This window comes from Bactrocera latifrons, unplaced genomic scaffold, assembly GCF_001853355.1.
Source record: "Bactrocera latifrons isolate USDA-ARS-PBARC rearing strain unplaced genomic scaffold, ASM185335v1 scaffold_71, whole genome shotgun sequence".
NCBI lineage: Eukaryota > Metazoa > Arthropoda > Insecta > Diptera > Tephritidae > Bactrocera > Bactrocera latifrons.
In genome coordinates, this window is record NW_017537390.1 from 770,409 (window position 1) to 778,568 (window position 8,160).

General features: G+C 34.3%; 1 protein-coding gene across 9 annotated transcripts in view; it reads right to left on the bottom strand.

Moving 5' to 3' along the window:
• Positions 1-8,160, bottom strand: part of LOC108976023 (solute carrier family 46 member 3) — a 22,087-nt gene that overhangs the window by 11,607 nt on the left and 2,320 nt on the right. For 3 of the 9 annotated variants that reach the window (XM_018944921.1, XM_018944924.1, XM_018944925.1), the window contains exon 2: positions 7,693-8,038. The gene's annotated coding sequence lies outside the window, so the exon portion shown is untranslated. Of the gene's footprint in view, positions 1-7,692; positions 8,052-8,160 lie in introns of all 9 variants that reach the window. The other 6 variants (XM_018944926.1, XM_018944928.1, XM_018944922.1 and 3 more) reach the window with 4 other exon arrangements.

Genomic DNA, 8,160 nt, shown 5'->3' on the forward strand with positions numbered 1-8,160 from the left:
TTCTCTTGACGAGATAAAGACGGCATCGAAGGAGGAGCTGAAGAAGATAAAAAAAAATGATTTTTTGAAGTGCTTTGCAGATTGGAAAACCCGTCGGCACAAGTGTATAATATCTCATGGGGATTTTAGTGCTTTTATATATATTTTGAGACTTATGCTTGTAGTGGTGCATACAGCAATTAGTTTCGGTAGCTTATATTATATAATTTCTCTTCATGGACTATTGTCCTGGCTCAATTGCATAGCTGAACGGTAATCGTGGGTTGACATAAAAAACCCATTAAGTGCGATTTGCGTAAAATGAATAATAGAAAAATTATTCTTTCGAAATATTAACAAAATCAAAAGAATTTAAAAAAAATATATTTTAATATTAAAAAAATGCAATTACTCGTATTAAAAAATTCAATAAATTAGAAATATTAAAAATAATAATTTACTAACAGTAAATATACATTTCATATTATATATTCAAATAAAATTTAAGTATTTAATCTGTTTAAACTAATTTTTGTGCGCAAAATTTGTATAAAATACATAACTCAAATTAATGAATATTGCAATTAATCCACGCAAATCCATGCTGTACTGTTATCTTTTGCGTGTGTAGGTACTAAATTTACAGTTTACATCACCCACACATACATACTCTGGTGTCTACATATGTACATATTTAGGTGCTCGTGTTCAGAAAGTGCGCATCCATTCGTGTCTCTATGTCAGTTCAATAAACGTTTAATTGTCAGCACACGATGTACTCGTGCAACAATAACAACAACAAAGGAACAACCATTTCTTTGTTTATAAGTGTGGTCGAATTTATAGTAAATATTAGCACGTTTAATTTACATTCCTGATAAGTAAATCGTAAGTTGCTGAAATAAGCTTTGTGTAAAATTTGTAGAAATGAAAATTCATAATGCGACACTCAAACTGTGAGGAAGTGTCAATATGCACGGTTAGTGAAGCAAAAGTATGCTAATTAAAAACTTTTTTATTTGTAAATATTGCGTCTTAGACAATCCACTGTCTGTTTTTTTCCAACTCACGCCGTATCATTTCAACTACATATTTAGAAAGTGCTTTCTGTTCATACTTTTAGTCTTATGACACTAGTTCACAGTCATTTTGTGACTGTGATGTTAGAGACTGTTGCTTGTTAATTTTGGATTGCTCTAATCGTATATGGTGCTAAAAACTGCTTAAGTCAAGGGCTGCGTTCAATCTGCACCAACTACCGAGGGGTAAGCCTCCTCAATATCACATATGTATAAGGTTCTATCGAGCGTATTGTGTGAAAGATTAAAGCTCACAGTCAACAAGCTGATTGAATCTTATCAGTGTGATTGGACCAGATATTCACCTTGCGCCAAATCTTAAAAAAGATCCGTGAAGATCGACACACACATCCTCTTCGCCGATTTCAAACCTGCTTTCGACAACACGAAAAGCAACTGCCTCTATGCTGCTATGTGTGGCTTTGATATCCTCGTAAAACCAATATGGGTGTGTAAATTGACGTTGAACAATGTCAAAAGCGCCATCAGGATGGGGAAGGTTCTCTCCAACCCGTTCATTACCAAACAAGGTTTCAGACAAGGCGACTCCCTATCGTTCAACTTCTTCAACCTACTCCTTGGGAAAATAATTCGAGCTGCAGAGTTTAATCGAAAAAGATTTATAAGAATTTTCAGCTTCTGGCGTACGCCAATGATATTGATACCATTGGCTTCAACAATCGAGCCGTAAGTTCTGCTTTCTCCAGACCTCAGCAAAGGAAATTGATCTGGTAGTGAACGTAGGTAAAACGAAATATCTCCTGACATTAAAAAACCTTCCTCGCGTTCAACACTGGGCTCACACGTCACTGTAAATAGTGATAACTCCGAGGTCGTAAATAATTTCGTCTATCTTGAAACCAGCATTAACACCGAAAACAACGTCAGCCTCGAAATCAAGCACAGAATAAATCTTGTTATCAGGTGCTACTTCGGACTGAATAGGCAATTAAGAAGTAATGTCCTCTTTCGAGGAGCAAAGACCAAATTCTATAAGTCACTCATCATACCCATACTCCTATATATTGCAGAGGCATGTACAATGACAACATCTGATGAGTCGGCATTTCGAGCACTCGAGAGAAAGGTTTTTCTTCGCAAACTTCACAAATTTGTCATTTGTCATTTTCATTATCATATTTAGTTTATAACGTATTCAGATATCTCTCTCCTAAGAGCTTTATACCATGGCGCCAAAATGTAGGCAATGATTTCTTTTTTTTATAAAAAATTTTATCCGCACTTATTGGAATTAGTGACTCGCTAAAAATAATGAATATTTAACTAGAGTTGATTACATTGAGTAATTTACATAAAGTAAATGATCTTAGGCAGCTGGGTATGGGAAAAGCATTGATGGTCTTTTCGCCAATAACTCATACATTTCAGCGTACAACATGGTCAAATCTGCAAAAAAGTTATCGACGAGCCACATTATTCACCACATTTGGGAAAAAATTAATTATAATCCAAACTGAGGTCTGAAGATATTTAAGAAAAATACAAACTTGGTATTCCTTTAAGGATGCCAATGGAGCTTAGTCTCATATATTACATAACAACTATTACTCAGATGGAACCTATTATCTACAACTAAAATATAAAATAATAAAATATTTAATTAAAAAATATTACATAAAAAGCTTTAATCACTTTCAATTACTCACGCTCTTAGAAAAACTTTATATAAATGTCAACGCATCCACACACCCACACGCACACACAATTAAACACACTTGCTACAGTTAAAGCGCTTTTAGTCGCTTGCTCAATTACGGGATTTTCGTCACCAAATTAATTGCCACTAAGTGCAGTTCGTAAATTAAAAATATCCAACAAAGACTAACTAACGGGCATATATATACATACATATACATACATACACACATCATAGGCACCGACACACACGCTCTCATATACATCTAAATTTGTAATAATAGAATCGCAGTTGAATAATAAGCATCGCTCGAATGCTTGAAATAAATGCTATGTACTTTATAACAACCCGAGAGAAGGAACTAAAGTTGTTGTAATGTGCAAAAAGCGATAATTTCCCGAAAAGAGAAGCGAAAAAAAATTGCTGCTGGTAGTCATTAAAAATGATTGAAGTAAAAGCATGTGTATTTGTATATAAACAATTCTAGAGGCGGCGAAATTTAAGGACAATACTAAATGCGCAAATGCTTCATTCAGAAAAAAAAAGCGCAACAGCTGGCGCATGCAACAAATTCCGCTATGTCACGGAGCGTTTGAACAATACATACGCTCGATAATGGAACTAATTTTTGTTCTGACTTAGTTGATTTCGCTACAAAAGTGCTACAATGTGTATATTTGGAATTGGCGTTCATTGGTTGTATTTTGCGTTTCGCAATGACTTTAGTTAAGCTTAACCGGAAGATGACACTTTCGCCAATTCCCCGATGACTAATCAATGAGCAGGTACGAGCTGTTATTTAATCGGTTCATTTCCGTTTTCAGCACCTAATCATGCTTTAGAAAGATGATTGAGATTACGATCATGAGAAGAAGAGAGCAATCTCAAGGAGATAACTCAAACTCAGACTGGTTTACCTAGATAATTACGCCCGGACACAAATTAAGTGGAATAAATATTGCTGGTTAAAGCAATTTAAAGGGCATCAAAACCTCATTGTTTTCAAGTAAAATTAGTCCATTGCTACGTTAAAACATTAACAGTGAATAAAGGTAAAACTAGATGTCATCCCCACTTAACTAATTTGAACCGTTAGATAAGGCTGATTTTGGAAAGTAAGAATGGATGAGAAGAATTTTCGTTTCCTCGACAGTTGGGTCTATATAATCGAAACAAATACGTATTTTTCCAGCAAATGTCCTAATAGAGATTTTACTTGGGGTACCTTAGTTTCTCCTATATAAACTATTATACTCGTATGCTGGATCTTAAAACCATTACAAATAGACGAAGCGTTTCAGCCTCCCACAAATTTGTTGAGACGGCTAATGTCAGTTTCGGCTATGTCTTCTGGTTTGCCAAAGCGAAGACTTCCGAAATGTTTCAGCCTCGGGCAGGAAAAGACTGAACAAAGGAGGTGAAAGTCCCTAGATGATGATGATGACGACTCTGATGATATAGTTGCTTGATGCTATTTCCAGTTAATAAAGATACACCTTTACTAGCTTTGATCTCACGATTAATGCCACATTGTTAGCAATCACTTCTGCCTGAAAATTTTTAGTTACTTACAGACAAATCTTCCTCTTCGACCCATCCATGAAAAAGCTCAACTCTTCTCCATCGACTTCTCCTCATCAGCACATCTCTCGTCGCCACGAATAGGCTCTGCCGCACAGTTACACATTATTTCAAAAATGATCTTCCTCACTTCTAGACACTTCTTGGGAAGTGCGATCAAGAAAAGTTAACTTTTTTAAAATAAATCGCCAAATATAAAATTCGATTAAATTCTATTAATTTTTTTAAATTAAATTTTTAAATTCTAATTTCTTCTTCAGAAAAATATAAAAAACGCAATTTTGACTTGGAAGTGGATATAACCTATAAATACGTTATTTTCTACTACTCATGGCCTTAACATTATTTTAAAATGGAAACACATTTAAATTATCAGAAAAACAAGTCCACTTCCGCAAACAGAAAGCAATATCAAATGGCCACAGGGTATTCGTAGTGTTCTAGTAATCAGCAAGTTTCCTGGAAACTGTTGACGCTTGGCTAAATCAAAGTCAATAATATAGAGACGTAAATCTTAACTAAATAGGGCAACGGGTAAAGTTAATCACTGATCTGAGCTAGTTTTTGTGGGAATAAAAGGAAAGATTTCTATGGACTAAGTTATTAAAATCTTTATAGCAGCTAATGAAAATAAGTGCTATAAATGAATTGAAGCTAACTCAAACCAACAATAACAACCAGTCAAATATAAATAAAATCAACAACTCGAACAACAAATTGTTCAATAAAATAACAGTTTGCCAAATTAAATGTGAATTAGCAACACTTCAAGGTTTCAATAAATTAAATATAGTATATTATTGCATAATATTAGTCGTCTTCGATTCGCCATTATACTGCTCGCTATGTTTGGGCTTTGCTCATTTTACAAATAATCGTTAATACTATATGTTAGGAGGAAATAGCCACGTGTAGAACTTGATGCAAGTGAGGAAAGTTCTCGGAGCGCCATTTACTTGGTAGTGGCCAGAACCGATTCTATTATGTTGGTTTGTCAAAAAAGTCTTGCGGTATTTTCATTGAATTTTCAATTGTTCATAAAAATTTTTTTTTATCACTCATGCTTAGCTTAGACAGATGCTACGGCTGCTACTATGCCGGTCTCTTTCGACCAATTCAGCGAATTTATCGCAATTTTCGACGACAGACCTTCCGGAACGTGGCGCCACCTCTACACCAGAACGGAAACGTTGAAACCATCGTTGTGCGGTGGAAATGGAAACTGTATCGGGTCCATAAACTGCACAAAGTTTATTGCCGGCTTTAGATGCATTTTTGCCTTTATCGTAGTAGTACTGTAAAACATGCCGTCTTTTCTCTTTATTGTGCTCCCTGTTTGCGACGCTATAATTCACGAACGACTTAAAGGAAACGACAATCAATCAAGCACGTGTTAGCGCGTGAAATGAGCTTTCCAAAGCGGTAAAGCATGACCCGATGCGACGAATAAAACTAGAACTACGCGCTCTCAGCGCCAACTAGCGAAAATACCGCAAGACTTTTTTGACAAGCAATATATGGCTCAAGCGGCTGATGACTTCCGGTCTTAAAAAAAGTATACTCTGGGTAGCCAAAATTTATCCGTTCGAAGGCAAGAAGAATTTATTATTATTATTTTAAAAACTATTGGTATTAAATCTTCAGTCGATTATACCAGTCTATGGCAATTATACCAGTTGTTTGTTCGATTCGTTACTCTTCAAGGTCTAGCAAATTGAATGCAGCTATTATAAATTATATTTACAATTAAATATGTTTGTATATATACATATATGTGGAAATATTTGTTAATTTAATACCGTACACACGAGTTCCCCATATTAACTTTTCTTATTTACCGATTTTTTTACAGCAAATTTATTGCCTTGAACTTTTTGGCACCCCAAAAAACAAACATCAATGCAGTCAAACAGCTATAAGTAATCATATGCAACGCTACTCGTTTTTACGTTCATATATATACATACATATACATATGAATGTGTATACAATACACACATATTACTCGCACATATGTACATATATACCGCTTAGACGCGTGATTACATCGTTTAACCAAAAACTATCCTTCATGGTTAAATCCAAAAATAACAAAAAAAAACAATTTTTTAGGCTATAACAGCCAACTACGTCTGATTTTATGTCTGCGTTTGTGAGCGTGTGTGCATTGTTGGTGTGCAACTTGCAGCGCACATGCCACAAGCGATCGTTTATGGAAAATCATAAACAATTAGTGAGTTAGTGAGTTATGAGCCGTTAAAGGTTATCTTTTATGCATCAAACTTGAAAATATCAGCTCTTTGATTTTTTTTTTATATTTTTTTTTTACACTATTTATGTGTTATTTACACGAGTAATAAAAGGTGCATATGTGTAGATGTTTATACTTTTATATGCAAAATGCAAGTGCAATGACTTTAGTTGTTTTCCACAGCGCAGTGTTGCATAGGCAACACTGAAAATTGCAACACTATTGAATAACATATTCTTTATTAAACAAAGCAATTTTCTTTTCTTGTTCATTTCTTAAGTTTAACAGTCGCACTGGAAATTTTGAAATTTTGCTTTATTAGCAAAAACGATGGCTTATGTATATCACAATATTGATGTTCTGACATATGTTTAACATACATACATTAGAGTGGGTCAAAAAAACGAATAACTGGTTGATAAAACAGCAAACCCAAGAAATAGTTTTCGCTTTTACAAATTTTACTCAAATAAAACTCACCTCACTCGTCAGCATCAAATTTCAATACCCACAAATAATTACGAAAAAAATCGTCAACAGGTGGCTGTGCTCTAAGCTGTTTACAGTTTTCCATTTAGTTTCCTTCTCAACGAGACCACAACAAACCAATTTTTATGCAATCTCCCTATACTACGCACTTACAAACAAACATGCACACGCACACACAGCAACAAGAAAGAGTATTGGTGAATTAGCGCAAATTATTTTTAAGTAGCCAACAATAACAACAACAGCAATAAAAGCACACACAATGCTGCCGCTGCAACTAAGCGCTTTACAATGCCCGCTCACAGCATTAGCAACAACAACAACGCTGCACAACATATAAAGCTTGAGCTAAAAGAAAAAAGGAGGAAAAGGCAAAAAAGCAAACAAAATAAAAAGAAGCGAAACACACACCAACTAGCAAATAAAATCCGATTAAAGATTTTATTATAGCACAATAGCATTTCAAATTTCCAAGCGCACATCAAATAAGCGTACGAACAATAACAAAAAATGCAGCGATATAAAATAAATTGTTGTATTTAGAATGAGGTTTGGTTGCTGTAGTGATGATTTAGTTTATTTTCAGCTAATTGCTGTTGTTGGCATATCAAATAGGTAAAAATGTAAAAATTGTGAGCTAATAAAAAACGGATTACCTTTTATGGTGGACTGCAGGAAATTCACACAATTCGCGAATACGGCAACACTGGACACAGGCGAAAAACTTCAAACAAAATGTTTGTACTCCAAATGAAATAATTGCGCGGGTTTAGTGCTCTTATGTAATTAGCGGTGTTTAATTGTAACTGTAAATGGGAATGTTTGGATGATAATTTTCCTTAAGAGGCAAAAAAAGTTTATTGCTTTTTATTGTTGTAAATTTACCGCAATTAATTGTGATTTTCAGTTATTTGTTTTCGTTTCGCCGGTTCATAACAGAAGGAAGCTGTTCTTTTTAAAGCGTTTATTTGTTTTCGGTGTCGTGTTTATTGAAACATGTTTCTGAAAAACAAGACTGTATAGGAACTATTTTTAATTTTGGTTCTTTGCAAAATTTTTTTAAAATCTTTGTGTAACAATTATTCTGTGTATTTCTTTAATCTTTTTTTTTATTTATTTATTTT